General features: G+C 36.8%; 1 protein-coding gene and 1 pseudogene across 6 annotated transcripts in view; both read right to left on the bottom strand.

Annotated features, from left to right (window-relative positions):
- CADM2 (cell adhesion molecule 2) overlaps positions 1 to 19,370 on the bottom strand; it is a 1,121,146-nt gene that overhangs the window by 50,525 nt on the left and 1,051,251 nt on the right. The gene's annotated exons all lie outside the window — the stretch shown is intronic.
- On the bottom strand, positions 1,687 to 7,495 carry LOC100433982 (52 kDa repressor of the inhibitor of the protein kinase-like; annotated as a pseudogene).

Below are 19,370 nucleotides of genomic sequence, written 5' to 3'. Positions count from 1 at the left end.
TTTTTGATATTTGCTTTTTCCTCCCTTTTTATACTATTTGCCATGCCACACAAACTGGGAAAAGGGGGACTGGGTGAAATGAAGTATAAAAAGCTAGAACCCTGAAGATCTCAACCAGAGAAATAATTTTCTTGTTTTTTTGCTATATATTTTATTTTTTTGAAGTATAGACTCAGTGGGAAGGTATATGAAAAGACGCTTATATATGGATGATTCAGTGTAACTAAAAAAGTAACAATAGAATGTCCATATTATGTTTGATTCTGCAAACGTTTATGCATATGCATATTTTCCGTGAAAAGTAAGCCAAAATGACATGGAAGCTGAATTAAACGAGGGCAAGGAATAACTGAGGCCTGGAGTTATTTTAAATCATATTATTATTGAATCACCTAGGTTGAATTTGCTAAATAACTATTTGTAGTTCAGAAAATGAGGACGTTCTCTAAGTGCATGTGTGTGTATGTGTATTTATAATAAAAAAACTAAAATGACTATTATGCATATTTTTAAAGGTATCAGTTTTTACTCAAATTGTAGAAACAGGTCATCATTTATGGTTTTGACAAAAGCAAGGTTATAATGATAAAAAGACAAAATAATTGAATATTACAAACAAGTTTAAGCTTTTGTGTCAATGTTAATGCTATCTAATTGTCAAGTTTTTCAGACATTGATCCATTGTCAAGAAGTCCTCCAAAGTTTGAGTCATTACAAAATAAGTTTGAAAGAGAAGGAGTGAGATAGAATGCACTATTAAACTATTACAAAGGCTAATGGTGGGAGACATGAAAATTGAATTAAATGAGAACAAGGAATAACTGATGCTTATAGTTATTTAAAATGATGTTATTATTGAGTCACCTAGGTTACATTTACTAAAGAACCATCTGTAGTTCAGAAAATGAGAACATTCTCTAAGTGCATGCTTGTGTGTATGTGTATTTATAATTAAAAAGCTAAAATGACAATTATGTTTATTTGTAAAGATTCATTCTCTCAAAAATAATCCAATATATTTTCATAAAAATTATATTTTGCATAATTAAGGTATACAACATGATATTATAAGCATATAGACAGTAAAAATGCATATAGATAGTACTGTGAGCAAATGAACACTTTGATTATTTCAGTTACCCTTTTTTGAGTGTGTGGCAAAAGCAGCTAAAATCTACTCATTTAGCATGAATCCCATATACAGTACAGTTATATTGCCTATAGTTCTCATGTTGTGTATTAGATCTCTAGACTTGCTCATCCTGTATATCTGCTACTTTTATCTTTTGACTTACATCTTTCCATTTCTTTCCCTATCCCCTGCCACTGGTAACTGCTGTTTTGTTCTCTATCTTTGTATAGTTGAATATTTTTTAAAACTCCACATAGAAGTGAGATCATTCTGTGGTACATATATGCAATCAAGTATTATTTAACCCTCAAAAAGAACAGGATCTTGCCATTTGCTCCAACATGGATGAGCCTGGAGGACAATATACTTACAGAAAGAATAATCCAATATTTTTAAGTGAGAAATTTTTACAGTGAGTAGCACATCATTTACTTGAAACTATATATTAAGCTAAATGGGATCTTTATTGATCCAATAAAAATATTTTTCACAGACTTTTTGTAGATATAAGAAGTGATGAGATAATCTGTTAAAAAATTATTATTAGAGACTACTTAAGCCATGTCTACACTAATGAATTTCTATCTTAAGCTAAAGTACATCACTGATATAGGACAGAAGGAAATATATTCCTCCGGGAAGCAACATAATTAAATGGCATTAAAGGGTTTGAAAGGGGAATTGAAGTGGATAGATACAAAAAAGCAGTTTTGGCCAGGCCCGGTGACTCACGCCTGAAATCCCAGCACTTTGGGAGGCTGAGGCAGGCAAATCACTTGAGGTCAGGAGTTCGAGACCAGCCTGGCCAACATGGCGAAACCCCATCTCTACTAAAAATACAAAAATTAGCTGGGCGTGGTGGCGGATGCCTGTAATTCCAGCTACTTAGGAGGCTGAGGCACAAGAATCACTTAAACCTGGGAGGCGGAGGTTGCAGTGAGCCGAGATCTTGTCACTGCACTCCAGCCTGTGTGACCTGGGTGACAGAATAAGACTCTGTCTCAAAAGAAAAAAAGTAGTTTTTAAGGGTACACACAACATAATTTTTCCTAAGCCAATTGCAATTTAACACACAAAAGAAATGCTTTTTTTCTTCTTTTTCTTTCTTTTTTTTTGGAGACAGGGTCTCCCGGTGTCACCCCGGCTGGAGTGCAGTGGCACAGTCTCAGCTTACTGCAGCCTCTGCTTCTGGGTTTAAGTGAGTTTACCTCAGCTTCCCGAATAGCTGAGACTACACGTGCAGGCTACCAAGCCCGGCTAATTTTTGCATTTTCTGTAGAGGCCGGATTCCTCAAGTTTCCCAGTCTGGTCTCCAACTCCTGGCTCAAGCGATCTGCGGGTCTTGGCCTCCCAAAATGCTGGATTACAGGCATGTGCCACCATGACCAGCCAAGAAATACTTCTCTTCCTAACAGTACTTGCTAAATTCTTTTATGACCAACTAAAAATATTTTACAATTTTTCTCCAGAAATCAAACAATTTTGAGCTCTTGTGTAAATAATTAGCAAAACATGTCTAGGAGCATAGGAATAACATCTATTTGACCAAATCATAGAATTCTTGAGGACTCAAAGGGATATATTTTCTAGATTGTCCCATACTTATGTTATTGTAACATATTGCCTCATATTTATATAGTGTAAATTATATATATATATATGCACATTTTTCCAGCTTGTCCAGAGTAGTATGAACCCATATTAGCTTGATGGCACAGAAATGGGTCTGTAACAGCTTCAAGCAATAAGCACAACTGTTTGATATACAGTGGTTAGAAAATGATTATTATATTTTTCTCTTGGATTGATTTTCTTCTTTTGAAACAAATGAAATTTTGTTTTTCTATCTAAGTATTCTCAAAGTTCAGATTTAAAAAAAAATCAGTGAAAGTTTTAAAATAATTCTTATGTTGAATTTAAAGTTGTTTTAAACCACTCATTGAATCCTTAGTAATTTCTGTTTTCTTTGTTATAAAAAAGAACACTTTTGGAAACTGCTCTATTTTATCTTGATTATATAGCAGCGACATATTAATCATCATTAAATATGAATAAAACATGATTTCCCTAAGTGTTAACGTTATCATAAAATGCCAGAGACTGAATTCAGGAGGTTAAGATTATAGAAATTACTTTCAGAGGCAATGAAAGGGTCAACTTAAGTTTTCCACCTCCCCGCACCTTTGAAACTTCTGCAGAGAAGGATAATGTGTTGGCCTGTGATTAACAAAATTTGTGCTAGCTTTCTCCTAAAGGAAAAAAGAGGTGGAAGTTAAACAACTGGTAGCACATTACTATCATTTAATTATATTTTCCTCTTATTTCATCGTAATTTTTTCCTTACCTGTCATTAACCTCTAACTCAAAATAATTTCAGCAGTTAGAAAATATGTAGCACAATTTTCTCTTATTCTCTTATCTAGAAAACTTTTAAGAGATGGATTGGTACAAGAAATAATTCTAACAGTTTATCATATGTAAGATGCTTATTAGTAATTAAATATAAAAAAAAATAGGTAGATGTTTGCATACATTCCCAAGTAGTAGCTATATAACATGTTTTATATATTATTTCCCTCTGTTTACTTCTTTCACCCTAATATACATAAATTTCCATTTATGTACTTTACCAGTATAGTATTAGAATGTACTAAAAAAAATAGTATATCAAAAGACTGACATGAGTTAATTACATGATAGTAAAATTCCAAGAAGCTCGTAAATTATTTTTTCCTTTAGTGAATAAAACGATTGTTTCTTTTTTCCATTTTTAAACAAAATTCACTTTTGTTTTGACTGAAATGAACTACACAAAATGGATTTTCTTCATCAAAAATAACAGCAATATTTTCCACAGTTTTCTAGATAAACCACAATCCTTATTTTTGTAGGTTTTCCGGGTTTTGCTTATAAATCAAGATGAGGCAGTAGGTAACAGTTACGGAAAAAGACAGAAAGAAAACAGACAAGTCAGTTGTCAGTACCCATGGCCTCTGATTTAACCATGAAACACAAGTGTTCAACATACACCTGCTAAAAAGCTTAGGAAGATTTAGGCTCCACAAAGGAATGTAAACAGCAACAACGAGATGTGGAACAACGCCAGGCTCTTCCATTCACATTTTAACGGTCATTTGCTCCTTTAAGTTAGAGAAAGACAAAATCTACACTGAAATCCTTGTCTGGCAAGCTCACAAGCTTTTCTCCGGTAATTTCTTGTAACTGTCCAGGAGAGATTTTTAACATACTTAAAACTCCTATTAGTCAAAGGTCAACTGTGGGCGTCACTGTAACATTTTATAAAATGTATTCCTTCCTACCACACCTCTTCAAAACATATTTCTTCAAAGAATTCATAACACCCAACAAGTAGAGATCCACAGTGATAATAAATGCTATGTCTAAAATGATCTAAATAAAACAACTCCAGAGTGCCGTCAGCAAAGAACACTCAGAAGGAAACATGGCACTTTCAATGTTCTTTTCTGGAAGAACAGGTAAGTCTTCAAAGCCTGAGAGTTCAAACAGGGGCCATTTAAACAGGTAGATTATCAATGGCTAATGTATTCAGTGGAGTCCTATAGGCAAAGACATTTAGTGATTAAGAGGTCTACATACACCTTATGGCTTTTCTTTCAAATATCAAATATAAGAAGGCCTATTTTTAAAAGTCTCAGGTATTTTCGATGGTTTCGGAATTCTCTGTGGGAAGCTCTGACTTACTTGTATAGAGTTTAACATATGTGTCCACCATTAAATCCAGGTTGTGTTTTATGTCACAATTCATTTTAAGCAAAGCCAAGTTACTCGAACTTTGATCTGTCAAAGTGTTCCTCAAATATGCTTTAAGACGCTTTCGTCCATTTTCATACCGCTCATTCTCAACCTTCATCACAGGAAGAATACACAGGACCTTCAGCAATGCATACACATTAGGAAAAAACTTGATGTCAGGCAGGTGGAGGGCTTCATAGATGGTGGATGGAAGCTCTATATCTTTCCCCCTGTGTTTCCATTTGATTCTCCAACAATGAAGCTTGGCTGAGAGCATGTCAGGATTGGGTAAGTCACCTCTATACATGTCAGCATGGTGGTCCTCTGACGTACTGAATTTGAGTTGTCCCATGACTGAGCATACCAGAGATAAGCATTTAAGAGCTTTGAGGTGCTGTTCCAAGAATACATCTTTAACTTCCTGAATAATGTGCTCCACTGTTGGGACACTTAGGGTTTCTTTATAGTAACTCTCAGAGGCTAGCTGAGATTCCAAGTTATCCTGGTGAGCGCTGTGGAATTTTCCAGGGAGTTTCATTTGAATATCAAGTTTGGTTACCAAATTTGTGGCTTCCCCAAACCAAAATTCATGATAAACTTCAATATTTTCCAGCACTTCGTTGAGTAAATGCAGTACTACAGTCAAGCTACCAGCTGCAAATAAGACATCAGATGTTTGCCCCTGGAGATTTTTCCCAAAGGCTCTTGTAAAAGATAGGACATTTTTAAGAACAACAATAGTAACAATGAAATCAAAATCTGGTACTGCACTGCAGAGTACAAATGCTCTGCCAGCTACACAGTTATTCCATCTAATATTTGTGTCACTATTTATACCATCTGAACCTAAAACAAGTGCTTGCAGGAGTTCCACTAAAATTTCAAAAGCATCATGCCTGCCTCTCCACTGAAAATGGCAGACTTCCTTCAGTTCTTTACCCCTTTCTTTACCGTTGTGAAAAAGAACAGAAATTACATTGTCAAGTTCTAAAAGCAGTTGTGATCGAGGGAAAAAAGAACAAACTTCCTCAATTGTTCCTAATGCAACAGATACTCCCATAACAGGTACTGATTTTGCCAACCACATATTTAAGGCACAGGAAGTACAGAGTGTGTAGATAGCTTGGGGATATTTTTCTAAAAGTCTAGAAGCAACAACTTTCATTTTGGAAGAAAATCCACTAGACACAATGTAAGCCTGACCACGACAATGCTCCATATTTAATCCCCACTTCTCAGTTATCATAGTGTGAAATTTCACAGCCAAAATTTCTGCATCAGCTTCATAAGGAAGAAAACCTATAAATTCCTCTCTTAGGCTATGAGATTCATTCAATAAACGTCACCAACACAGGTAGGTGCTCTTCCCCTGCTATGTCCACTACATCGTCAGTGACAATGGAAAAGAGGTGTGATTCTCTCTCTTCCCTGAGAGTTTCTTCTCGAATACAGCTCTCACAGATCTCTACCATCTGCCTCCGCTGTGTTCTTGAAGAAAACAACGTGTTAACTGCTGTTGTCTCAAAGCAGTTTCTCAGGACCTCTTCACCAGAATTTATCTGGCACTCCAGCAGTGCTTGAAAGTTATCTAGCGTAAAGAGACCTTCTGGGATTTCTTCGGCCTCCTGTCCATCCAGAGGTATATTTTGCTTTCCCATCAGAATCAATAATTCAAATAGAGATTTTAGGTATTCTTTGTTTTCCTTCTCTTCAAGGGATAGAGGTAAAATGTCCTCATCTTGTCCTTCACCCTCTTCTTCACTGGGGTTCTGAGCATTGCTATTGTTGGTTTCTTTATGTTTTTGTTCCTGCTCAGAAGTTTCATCAGTATCTTTCTATTTCAGTCCTGATTTCGTCTTCACTCAGTTCTTTTATTCGTTTTCTGTGTCTACTTATGTGGTTTGTTCAAATGATTGTAAGATTAAATATTGTTGGTATTGCATTATCTCGAAGAACTGTCCTATAAGGACTAGTTCTACAGATCATAGAGGTCTCATGTTTGGCACATAATCGATAATGTTTATTTAGCTGATCAGGTTTTTTTTTTTTTTTTGAGACAGAGTCTCGCTCTCGCCCAGGCTGGAGTGCGGTGGCGCGATCTTGGCTCACTGCAAGCTCCACCTCCCGGGTTCCCGCCATTCTCCTGCCTCAGCCTCCCGAGTAGCTGGGACTACAGGCGCCGCCACCGCGCCCGGCTAATTTTTTGTATTTTTAGTAGAGATGGGGTTTCACTGTGTTAGCCAGGATGGTCTCGATCTCCTGACCTCCTCGGCCTCCCAAAGTGTTGGGATTACAGGCGTGAGCCACCGCGCCCAGCCGATCAGGTATTTTGTCTTCTAAGTCAGCTCTCCTGCAATTCTCCACCCACTCCTGGCATCTGGCCGGGTCCCGCGGGAACCTGAAGAAGGCCAGGTTGGACTGCGTGCGCTTCACGTGCCCTTGGGCGCAGCGCAGAAGTTCGGCATCTTCGCCCGCCCGCTGGCTGTTCCGCCCTCCGCTCCCCGCCTGCTCAGGGCAGTCCGCCCGCTGGTCCGGCTCACGGAGGAGAGCCAGGCCGGCCGGCTCTGCAGGGCCAGCGCGCGGGCGGGCGAGAAGCCCAACTTTATTGGAATTTATTGTGCGTGACCATGACAGCAAGACAATAAAGCAACATGAGCATGAATTAGAATTGAAACAAAGCATATTGACAAGATGAGACCAGGACCTTTTCATATATGTTATTCTATTATAATATGCATTGTACTGATTTACTAAAATAACTAGTACTAAATTTACCATACATACATAAATGCTTAAGAGAGAAGATGTTTCATATTGAGATAGACCGATTACTTTAAAATAGAAAACATTTTGGCAGCTGTATATATTGTTTTAATATGAGTTATAGTTATGTGGAAAGCATATGTATTTAACAGAATGCTGATGGCTATGTCCCTTACAGAGTTACAAATTAAGGATAATAAATATTTCCATATGAGTATATTTATATATGATAATATTTTATAACACATAAAATATTAAACACTAGAATGAATCTTCTTATTTAATAGTATCCAATACTAAAATGTATCTTCTTAATTACTTAATTGTATACTTGAATTCCTCTAAAGTTTATACTACATTATTATTTCTCTCTAAGGTTTTTTATATATTTTTTCTTACAATTAAATCACTTATATTCCCATTATGGTTTCTAAGCTATTACATTTTAAATTTATGTTTGTACGTTTCCACCTTACTGAATCTCTACCTATTTCTAGCATTTTTCTTTTTTTACACATTTCTCTTCGACAGTCTCATTTTCAATTAGACCAACAAGAAAGAATGACAGATTCACCTCTTGTACAATACAACTGGCATTGGCTGTCCCAATTGTGCAAGGGCTTCTACAATTTAGGACCCTGTTCCTATTACTCTTCCTTTCTCTGACTCTTCCTTCTCTTCTTCCCCATCTTTCTTTTCCTGCTTCTCCTTTTTCTTCTTATCGCCCCAACTCCACCAATTTTAATAGGTAGATTGCAAGGGTGTTGCCACTAATTGTGGCATTGGCCTTTGGTATACACATTCTTATACAGATTTTGTTTTGTTTCTTGAATGGAGTTTTCCTATTTTCAGATATCTATTTAATATCTACTAAGATGCACATAATTACAAGTCAATTAACTGATTAAAATGGTTAGTTATATAGATGGATTTCTTAATATTAAACCAAATTTGAATTATTGTGAATGAACTTACTTTGTAAAGATTAGTGATTATTTTAATATATGACTGTGTAGTATTTGCTAGTATTTCATTTAGGATTTTTGCATTAATATTGCAGTAAAATTGATTAATATTTCAGTAAAATTGATCTGCAATTTTCTTTCTCTGTGTTGTCTTTATAAGACTTTGCTACTGATGTGGTGACATTATACAAAGTAATGGGAAGCTTTGCTTCTTTTCCATGCCTGGAATCAGTTTTAAAATGGATCAGTTTCTTTACATTTTGATACAACAAGTAGGTATATGATAAATGGTATTTTTTCACATTCTCTGTGATTTATCTATTTTCTAATAAATACTTTTTATAATTTATATTTTCAGAGAAGTGTATTTATTTCATATAGATTTTCAAATATCTATGCCTAGAGTTATAAAATGCATTTTCTTTCTATTCTTTTAATTTCATCCTTATTGGCAATTAATTTCTTGATTATTTGTGCATATTAATAATTTATTTTTCTTTTCTTAGTTGAATTAACTAGTGATTCTAAAGCTATCGATTATTTTACTGACTTTATAAATTCTAAAGTCTGCTTTACAATTTGTTGATTTCTAATTTTATTTTTATTATGTTCTATTTATTTTAAAATTTTTCATTATTTTTTCTTAATATTTGTTTCTTTCTCTCAATATTTATTTGCACCAGTGAAGATGTTTGACACATAAATTTTCTTTTAAATAAGGTTTTAAACAGAGCTTATATATTTATTAGGTTAGCTGTTATTTCTAGGTATTTTTTAATTGAAGATTTTGTATATTTGTCTCAAGAGCTTATTCCTAAATATTCATTATACTGCCATTAAAATTTTTTCTTCTATTATCATTATAGGATTATTAAATTAGTGCCAGAGAAAATAGTGTGCATAACTCTTTTACATTTTCTTTTACTGATGGTTATTTCTTTACTACTCAACAGATGATTGATTTAAAAACAAACAAACAAACAAGTTTACTCCTACATGGGAAAAAACAGCTATATTTTTTATTTGAAGAGCAGAATTGTATGTATATCTATCTATCAGATCTACTTTGTTTTTGTTATTATTCAGTTTACTCAGATGAATATTATTTGACCTGTCCAGGATTGTAATTCCCTATATGTTTTTCCAATATGTAATATTACATATGTGGTTTCAAATAACTATCTTTGTAATTCATACTGTCATCAATATGAAATATTATTTCATCATTGCTATTTACTTTAAATTAAATGATTAGAAGATTAAATAGAGCAGAGTTAATGTCGGACTTTCCAGGTAGGCCTAGAAGGAACAGCAAATTTCACCAAGACAATTCGAGTAACAAAGGCATCATTTAGGGTATTACCTAAACACAACGTATCGAAAATTGTGCTGCGTTTGTCCCAAAAATAATCATATGACATAATGCATTTGTTACTAGATAGATTTAGCCATTTCTCAATGTATATATACTTCAAAACATCATGTTGTATATACAAAATTTTTAAATAAATTAAAATATATATTATTTGTCAATTAAAAAATAATTTTTAAAAGTTCAAGAATATACACATGAAATCCAATTAGAAACTAGTTTCACAATCCTTATGTGATTATAAAAAATAATAATTTTTAACAGCCCATGGGAGAGAAAGAAGCTTTTATGTTTTGAGAAAGAAGTATCAGTTTATGTCATTAGATAGTTACATTGTCAACTAGTTCATAAGATAAAAATGGCATAGTAAAACCTACAAAATATGTATAACTATTGTTTCAAGTTTTAACAAAATACTATTTCACCACTTCATTTAAAAGTATCCTATCTGAAGTAGAGGGTGCTGGCACTCCAAAAATAAGTGATCTTCTTCCTAAAAAAATAGTAAAAAACAATGAAATAAATTTTCCAAAGCCTTCCAAACAGATTTTCCTCCCTTAAAATTCTGAAATAATTGAGGATCAGGTTCCAGAGAAACAAATATTTTTTACAATTCGTGTAAATAGGTAATGTCATCAACGTAGGTATGTATATACCATTTTGCTTTTGATTGCTTAAATACTGGAAAGAATATATATATACACATACACACATATATATTCATACATATATATTCATATATGTATATATTTATACACACACACACACTATAACACCAAGTCTGGATTTATTAAACTTGTAAGGTTCAATCTCTTTAGCTTTCAGTATGCAATAAATACCTAAATGGTATTTAAACACTAAATGTGTTTATTTTCAATGAGAGCTACACTGCCAAATACCCTGCATTGTTATAATAATTTTATTTTCTCATAGAAAAAGAGAACATTTGGGGAAAAGAAAGAACATTTTACATCAAATGCATTGAGAAGATACTTGTTAATTTAACTTTTATAGATGATAATCCATGTAATTGAAAACTGGAAAAAAATCATCAAAATTAATAGCATTTTAAAAGCATATTTCTCAATAATTTGAGAGACGATAACCATTAATAAAATTATAAAAAATTCACCTGGGTCAAATACATAACCAAATAATTTTTGAACTAGAAAAAAGCATTCAGTAGTTCATTTTGCCTTTTAATTAGCACAGGTTAAGATTCCAAATTAAAATTTAGCCCTCTAAATCCTCTTTGGTGACTGGATTTTCTGCTATCCTTTGAAATTGTCATTTCAGTTTGCATAGATTACGTATTGCCTTCCTCTACATCATCTCAGCATTGAATTACGCATCATAAATGTTTGGTGTTTTTGTTTATGCAAATAAACAAAATAAAATGCAAATAAAATGTTTTGATAAGAGTTCAAATTTCATTTTTTCAAATTACATAATTTAGAATGATTCTAAACTGACATATTTTTTCACACTTTTCAATCAGATGGTTATAATAGTCAATGTGCTATATAGATGACCTAAAGATTTGGTGTCCTATTTTTCTTTTTTTTTTCTTTTTCTTTTATTATTATTATTATTATACTTTAGGTTTTATGGTACATGTGCGCAATGTGCAGGTAAGTTACATATGTATACATGTGCCATGCTGGTGCGCTGCACCCACCAACTCGTCATCTAGCATTAGGTATATCTCCCAATGCTATCCCTCCCCACTCCCCCCACCCCACAACAGTCCCCGAAGTGTGATGTTCCCCTTCCTGTGTCCATGTGTTCTCATTGTTCAATTCCCACCTATGAGTGAGAATATGCGGTGTTTGGTTTTTTGCTCTTGCGATAGTTTACTGAGAATGATGATTTCCAATTTCATCCATGTCCCTACAAAGGACGTGAACTCATCATTTTTTATGGCTGCATAGTATTCCATGGTGTATATGTGCCACATTTTCTTAATCCAGTCTATCATTGTTGGACATTTGGGTTGGTTCCAAGTCTTTGCTATTGTGAATAATGCGGCAATAAACATACGTGTGCATGTGTCTTTATAGCAGCATGATTTATAGTCCTTTGGATATATACCCAGTAATGGGATGGCTGGGTCGAATGGAATTTCTAGTTCTAGATCCCTGAGGAATCGCCACATTGACTTCCACAAGGGTTGAACTAGTTTACAGTCCCACCAACAGTGTAAAAGTGTTCCTATTTCTCCACATCCTCTCCAGCACCTGTTGTTTCCTGACTTTTTAATGATTGCCATTCTAACTGGTGTGAGATGGTATCTCATTGTGGTTTTGATTTGCATTTCTCTGATGGCCAGTGATGGTGAGCATTTTTTCATGTGTTTTTTGGCTGCATAAATGTCTTCTTCTGAGAAGTGTCTGTTCATGTCCTTCGCCCACTTTTTGATGGGGTTGTTTGTTTTTTTCTTGTAAATTTGTTGGAGTTCATTGTAGATTCTGGATATTAGCCCTTTGTCAGATGAGTAGGTTGTGAAAATTTTCTCCCATTTTGTAGGTTGCCTGTTCACTCTGATGGTAGTTTGTTTTGCTGTGCAGAAGCTCTTGAGTTTAATTAGATCCCAGTTGTCAATTTTGGCTTTTGTTGCCATTGCTTTTGGTGTTTTAGACATGAAGTCCTTGCCCATGCCTATGTCCTGAATGGTAATGCCTAGGTTTTCTTCTAGGGTTTTTATGGTTTTAGGTCTAACATATAAGTCTTTAATCCATCTTGAATTGATTTTTGTATACGGTGTAAGGAAGGGATCCAGTTTCAGCTTTCTACATATGGCTAGCCAGTTTTCCCAGCACCATTTATTAAATAGGGAATCCTTTCCCCATTTCTTGTTTTTGTCAGGTTTGTCAAAGATCAGATACTTGTAGATATGTGGCATTATTTCTGACGGCTCTGTTCTGTTCCATTGATCTATATCTCTGTTTTGGTACCAGTACCATGCTGTTTTGGTTACTGTAGCCTTGTAGTATAGTTTGAAGTCAGGTAGTGTGATGCCTCCACCTTTGTTCTTTTGGCTTAGGATTGACTTGGCGATGCGGGCTCTTTTTTGGTTCCATATGAACTTTAAAGTAGTTTTTTCCAATTCTGTGAAGAAAGTCATTGGTAGCTTGATGGGGATGGCATTCAGTCTGTAAATTACCTTGGGAAGGATGGCCATTTTCATGATATTGATTCTTCCTACCCATGAGCATGGAATGTTCTTCCATTTGTTTGTATCCTCTTTTATTTCCTTGAGCAGTGGTTTGTAGTTCTCCTTGAAGAGGTCTTTCACATCCCTTGTAAGTTGGATTCCTAGGTATTTTATTCTCTTTGAAACAATTGTGAATGGGAGTTCACTCATGATTTGGCTCTCTGTTTGTCTGTTATTGATGTATAAGAATGCTTGTGATTTTTGCACATTGATTTTGTATCCTGAGACTTTGCTGAAGTTGCTTATCAGCTTAAGGAGATTTTGGGCTGAGACAATGGGGTTTTCTAGATATACTATCATGTCATCTGCAAACAGGGACAATTTGAATTCCTCTTTTCCTAATTGAATACCCTTGATTTCCTTCTCCTGCCTAATTGCCCTGGCCAGAACTTCCAACACTATGTTGAATAGAAGTGGTGAGAGAGGGCATCCCTGTCTTGTGCCAGTTTTCAAAGGGAATGCTTCCAGTTTTTGCCCATTCAGTATGATATTGGCTGTGGGTTTGTCATAAATAGCTCTTATTATTTTGAGATACATCCCATCAATTCCTAATTTATTGAGAGTTTTTAGCATGAAGGGTTGTTGAATTTTGTCAAAGGCCTTTTCTGCATCTATTGAGATAATCATGTGGTTTTTGTCTTTGGTTCTGTTTATATGCTGGATTACATTTATTGATTTGCGTATATTGAACCAGCCTTGCATCCCAGGGATGAAGCCCACTTGATCATGGTGGATAAGCTTTTTGATGTGCTGCTGGATTCTGTTTGCCAGTATTTTATTGAGGATGTTTGCATCAATGTTCATCAAGGATATTGGTCTAAAATTGTCTTTTTTTGTTGTGTCTCTGCCAGGCTTTGGTATCAGGATGATGCTGGCCTCATAAAATGAGTTAGGGAGGATTCCCTCTTTTTCTATTGGTTGGAATAGTTTCAGAAGGAATGGTACCAGCTCCTCCTTGTACCTCTGGTAGAATTCGGCTGTGAACCCATCTGGTCCTGGACTTTTTTTGGTTGGTAAGCTATTGATTATTGCCACAATTTCAGCTCCTGTTATTGGTCTATTCAGAGATTCAACTTCTTCCTGGTTTAGTCTTGGGAGGGTGTATGTGTTGAGGAATTTATCCATTTCTTCTAGATTTTCTAGTTTATTTGCATAGAGGTGTTTGTAATATTCTCTGATGGTAGTTTGTATTTCTGTGGGATCGGTGGTGATATCCCCTTTATCATTTTTTATTGCATCTATTTGATTCTTCTCTCTTTTTTTCTTTATTAATCTTGCTAGCGGTCTATCAATTTTGTTGATCCTTTCAAAAAACCAGCTCCTGGATTCATTGATTTTTTGAAGGGTTTTTTGTGTCTCTATTTCCTTCAGTTCTGCTCTGATTTTAGTTATTTCTTGCCTTCTGCTAGCTTTTGAATGTGTTTGCTCTTGCTTTTCTAGTTCTTTTAATTGTGATGTTAGGGTGTCAATTTTGGATCTTTCCTGCTTTCTCTTGTGGGCCTTTAGTGCTATAAATTTCCCTCTACACACTGCTTTGAATGCATCCCAGAGATTCTGGTATGTTGTGTCTTGGTTCTCGTTGGTTTCAAAGAACATCTTTATTTCTGCCTTCATTTCATTATGTACCCAGTAGTCATTCAGGAGCAGGTTGTTCAGTTTCCACGTAGTTGAGCAGTTTTGAGCGAGATTCTTAATCCTGAGTTCTAGCTTGATTGCACTGTGATCTGAGAGACAGTTTGTTACAATTTCTGTTCTTTTACATTTATTGAGGAGAGCTTTACTTCCAAGTATATGGTCAATTTTGGAATAGGTGTGGTGTGGTGCTGAAAAAAATGTATATTCTGTTGATTTGGGGTGGAGAGTTCTGTAGATGTCTATTAGGTCCACTTGGTGCAGAGCTGAGTTCAATTCCTGGGTATCCTTGTTGACTTTCTGTCTCGTTGATCTGTCTAATGTTGACAGTGGGGTGTTAAAGTCTCCCATTATTAATGTGTGGGAGTCTAAGTCTCTTTGTAGGTCACTCAGGACTTGCTTTATGAATCTGGGTGCTCCTGTATTGGGTGCATATATATTTAGGATAGTTAGCTCTTCTTGTTGAATTAATCCCTTTACCATTATGTAATGGCCTTCTTTGTCTCTTTGGATCTTTGTTGGTTTAAAGTCTGTTTTATCAGAGACTAGGATTGCAACCCCTGCCTTTTTTTGTTTTCCATTTGCTTGGTAGATCTTCCTCCATCCTTTTATTTTGAGCCTATGTGTGTCTCTGCACGTGAGATGGGTTTCCTGAATACAGCACACTGATGGGTCTTGAGTCTTTATCCAATTTGCCAGTCTGTGTCTTTTAATTGGAGCATTTAGTCCATTTACATTTAAAGTTAATATTGTTATGTGTGCATTTGATCCTGTCATTATGATGTTAGCTGGATATTTTGCTCGTTAGTTGATGCAGTCTCTTCCTAGTCTCCATGGTCTTTACATTTCGGTATGATTTTGCAGTGGCTGGTACCGGTTGTGCCTTTCCATGTTTAGCGCTTCCTTCAGGAGCTCTTTTAGGGCAGGCCTGGTGGTGACAAAATCTCTCAGCATTTGCTTGTCTGTAAAGTATTTTATTTCTCCTTCACTTATGAAGCTTAGTTTGGCAGGATATGAAATTCTGGGTTGAAAATTCTTTTCTTTTAGAATGTTGAATATTGGCCCCCACTCTCTTCTGGCTTGTAGGGTTTCTGCCGAGAGATCCGCTGTTAGTCTGATGGGCTTCCCTTTGATGGTAACCCGACCTTTCTCTCTGGCTGCCCTTAACATTTTTTCCTTCATTTCAACTTTGGTGAATCTGACAATTATGTGTCTTGGAGTTGCTCTTCTCGAGGAGTATCTTTGTGTCGTTCTCTGTATTTCCTGAATCTGAATGTTGGCCTGCCTTGCTAGATTGGGGAAGTTTTCCTGGATAATATCCTGCAGAGTGTTTTCCAACTTGTTTCCATTCTCCCCGTCACTTTCCGGTACACCAATCAGACGTAGATTTGGTCTTTTCACATAGTCCCACATTTCTTGGAGGCTTTGCTCATTTCTTTTTATTCTTTTTTCTCTAAACTTCCCTTCTCGCTTCATTTCATTCATTTCATCTTCTAGGGCTGATACTCTTTCTTCCATTTGATCGCATCGGCTCCTGAGGCTTCTGCATTCTTCACGTAGTTCTCGAGCCTTGGTTTTCAGCTCCATCAGCTCCTTTAAGCACTTCTGTGTATTGGTTATTCTAGTTATACATTCTTCTAAATTTTTTTCAAAGTTTTCAACTTCTTTGCCTTTGGTTTGAATATCCTCCCGTAGCTCGGAGTAATTTGATCGTCTGAAGCCTTCTTCTCTCAGCTCGTCAAAGTCATTCTCCATCCAGCTTTGTTCCGTTGCTGGTGAGGAACTGCGTTCCTTTGGAGGAGGAGAAGTACTCTGGTTTTTAGAGTTTCCAGTTTTTCTGCTCTGTTTTTTCCCCATCTTTGTGGTTTTATCTACTTTTGGTCTTTGATGATGGTGATGTACAGATGGGTTTTTGGTGTGGATGTCCTTTCTCTTAGTTTTCCTTCTAACAGACAGGACCCTCAGCTGCAGGTCTGTTGGAGTACCTGGCCGGCCGTGTGAGGTGTCAGTCTGCCCCTGCTGGGGGGTGCCTCCCAGTTAGGCTGCTTGGGGGTCAGGGGTCAGGGACCCACTTGAGGAGGCAGTCAGCCTGTTCTCAGATCTCCAGCTGCGTGCTGGGAGAACCACTGCTCTCCTGAAAGCTGTCAGACTGGGACATTTAAGTCTGCAGAGGTTACTGCTCTTTTTGTTTGTCTGTGCCCTGCCACCAGAGGTGGAGCCTACAGAGGCAGGCAGGCCTCCTTGAGCTGTGGTGGGCTCCACCCAGTTCAAGCTTCCAGGCTGCTTTGTTTACCTAAGCGAGCCTGGGCAATGGTGGGCGCCCCTCCCCCAGCCTCGCTGCCCACTCGCTGTTTGATCTCAGACTGCTGTGCTAGCAATCAGCGAGACTCCGTGGGCATAGGATCCTCTGAGCCAGGTGTGGGCTATACTCTCCTGGGGCACCGTTTCCTAAGCCCGTCGGAAAAGCACAGTATTCGGGTGGGAGTGGCCCGATTTTCCAGGTGCCGTCTGTCACCCCTGGAAGGGGAACTCCCTGACCCCTTGAGCTTCCCGAGTGAGGCAATGCCTCGCCCCTGCTTCGGCTGGCGCACGGTGCACTCACCCACTGACCTGCGCCCACTGTCTGGCACTCCCTAGTGAGATGAACACAGTACCTCAGATGGAAATGCAGAAATCACCCGTCTTCTGTGTCGCTTGCACTGGGAGCTGTAGACCAGAGCTGTTCCTATTCGGCCATCTTGGCTCCTCCCCCTGTTTTTCTTTTGTTTGGTTATGTAACTGCTAAAGACAGCAGCCAGTGTATTTTATGCTACAGGTATGAAGCAATAAACAGGCTGCACATCTCTTTCATTCCCAGTCTACAAGGTAAGATTTTCCTTGACTAGAAAAGATACTCAGTTTTACATTTTGCAATACTATCCTTTGGAATAACCCTCAACTTTGGAAAACAAAATTTATTTTCACATGTCAAATTAGCTTGCACTTGATATTTGAGAATGCTATGGTTAACTGGAATTTCACGACATAATGAATCTAGAACTCCCAAATTATGAACTGGTTAGCCACGTTAGGAAAATTTGCTTTCAAATTCTTAGCTATACTTAAAAAATTTTCCTCTTAGCTCTGTTTTGACCTGTTTGAGATTAATTTGCAAATGTTCAATAGAACGAAGAACAAGACATTGCTCATCTGAAATTTAACATAAAAACACCATCTTTATAGTTTGTTATAAAAATGCCATGGCCTTTCATTATTTTTTTTTCCACACTTACTGAACAGAACACTAAAACTGAAAGTCGTAGAGAAGCCAGAAACTCTGTAGTAATTTGAACATTTCCTTGGTCTTGATAGTATTGCACTCTTTAGGGTGTGTAAGCTGGAGAGGCCCAATCACCAGCCACAACACCTTAATTATCTGCCAAATACTCTTTTATTTGCCCTTTCAAGAAAGTTCTCATGTCTTTTAAATGGCATTTGCTTAGCAAAAGATTAGTGTGAATTAGGCAAAAAGAGGTAAACCTGGTACCTCACAGGCTATTGCAGTAGAACAACCTGGCAAGCTCCTCCATCCCCACGTGCAATTCTATATTTATTTATTTACCTTGGCTGCTGGAAAGTTCTGTTTATATGTTTCATGACAATCAGTGCACAGATTATTAGAACATGCTAACAGCAACCTATTAACATTTTCCCCAGTGTCATATTGTTTCTTCTTTCCTTCTTTTCTTTGTCCAAGTACATCTTCACTGGCTGCTGTTTTTTTTTTTTTTATCACCATTATTGTTATGATCTTTTTTACTATATGTATTTTGATAAGCCTTATCAAATCTGCTTTGAATAGAGGCATACTTTACATAAACGTGATTAAATTGCTGAAATCTGGAATATAGTAAAGACCATCCTGTTCCTGGGCAGTTACCAGGACATAAGAATTTCAGGAGAATGGGGATTATAGTAGAGAGATAATGGTGGGGGGGTGGGGGTGGGAGAAAAGTCAATAGGTTTGTTAATTAATTAATTTATTTGTTTATTTTTATTTTTTATTTTTTGAGACAGAGTCTCACTCTGTCACCCAGGCTGTAGTGCAATGGCGTGATCTCGGCCCATTGCAACTTTCACCTCCCCAGTTCAAGCAATTCTCTTGCCTCAGCCTCCCGAGTAGCTGAGATTACAGGCATCCATCACCATGCCCAGGTAATTTTTGTATTTTAAGTAGAGATGGGGTTTCAGCATATTGGCCAGGCTTGTCTCGAACTCCTGACCTCAGGTGATCTGCCCACCTCGGCCTCCCAAAGTGCTGGGATTACAGGTGTGAGCCACCACGCCCAGCCAATATACTTAAATTAGTAAGACCTGGTGCTCTAGAAAGATGCCACGAAAGGAATTTGTGGAGCAGAATGGTCCTCAAAACACCCTACTCATGTCTCTAAGGAGGTCAAAGTAGTTCCCAGGCAAGGGCACCTGAACCTCTAGAGAGTCCTCACTTGTTACATGTGGCAGCTTATTCCTAATAGAGAA

This window comes from Pongo abelii, chromosome 2 (genome assembly GCF_028885655.2).
Source record: "Pongo abelii isolate AG06213 chromosome 2, NHGRI_mPonAbe1-v2.0_pri, whole genome shotgun sequence".
Lineage (NCBI taxonomy): Eukaryota > Metazoa > Chordata > Mammalia > Primates > Hominidae > Pongo > Pongo abelii.
The sequence above is the reverse complement of the archived record's forward strand: the minus strand, read 5'-3'. Positions and strand labels throughout refer to the sequence as shown.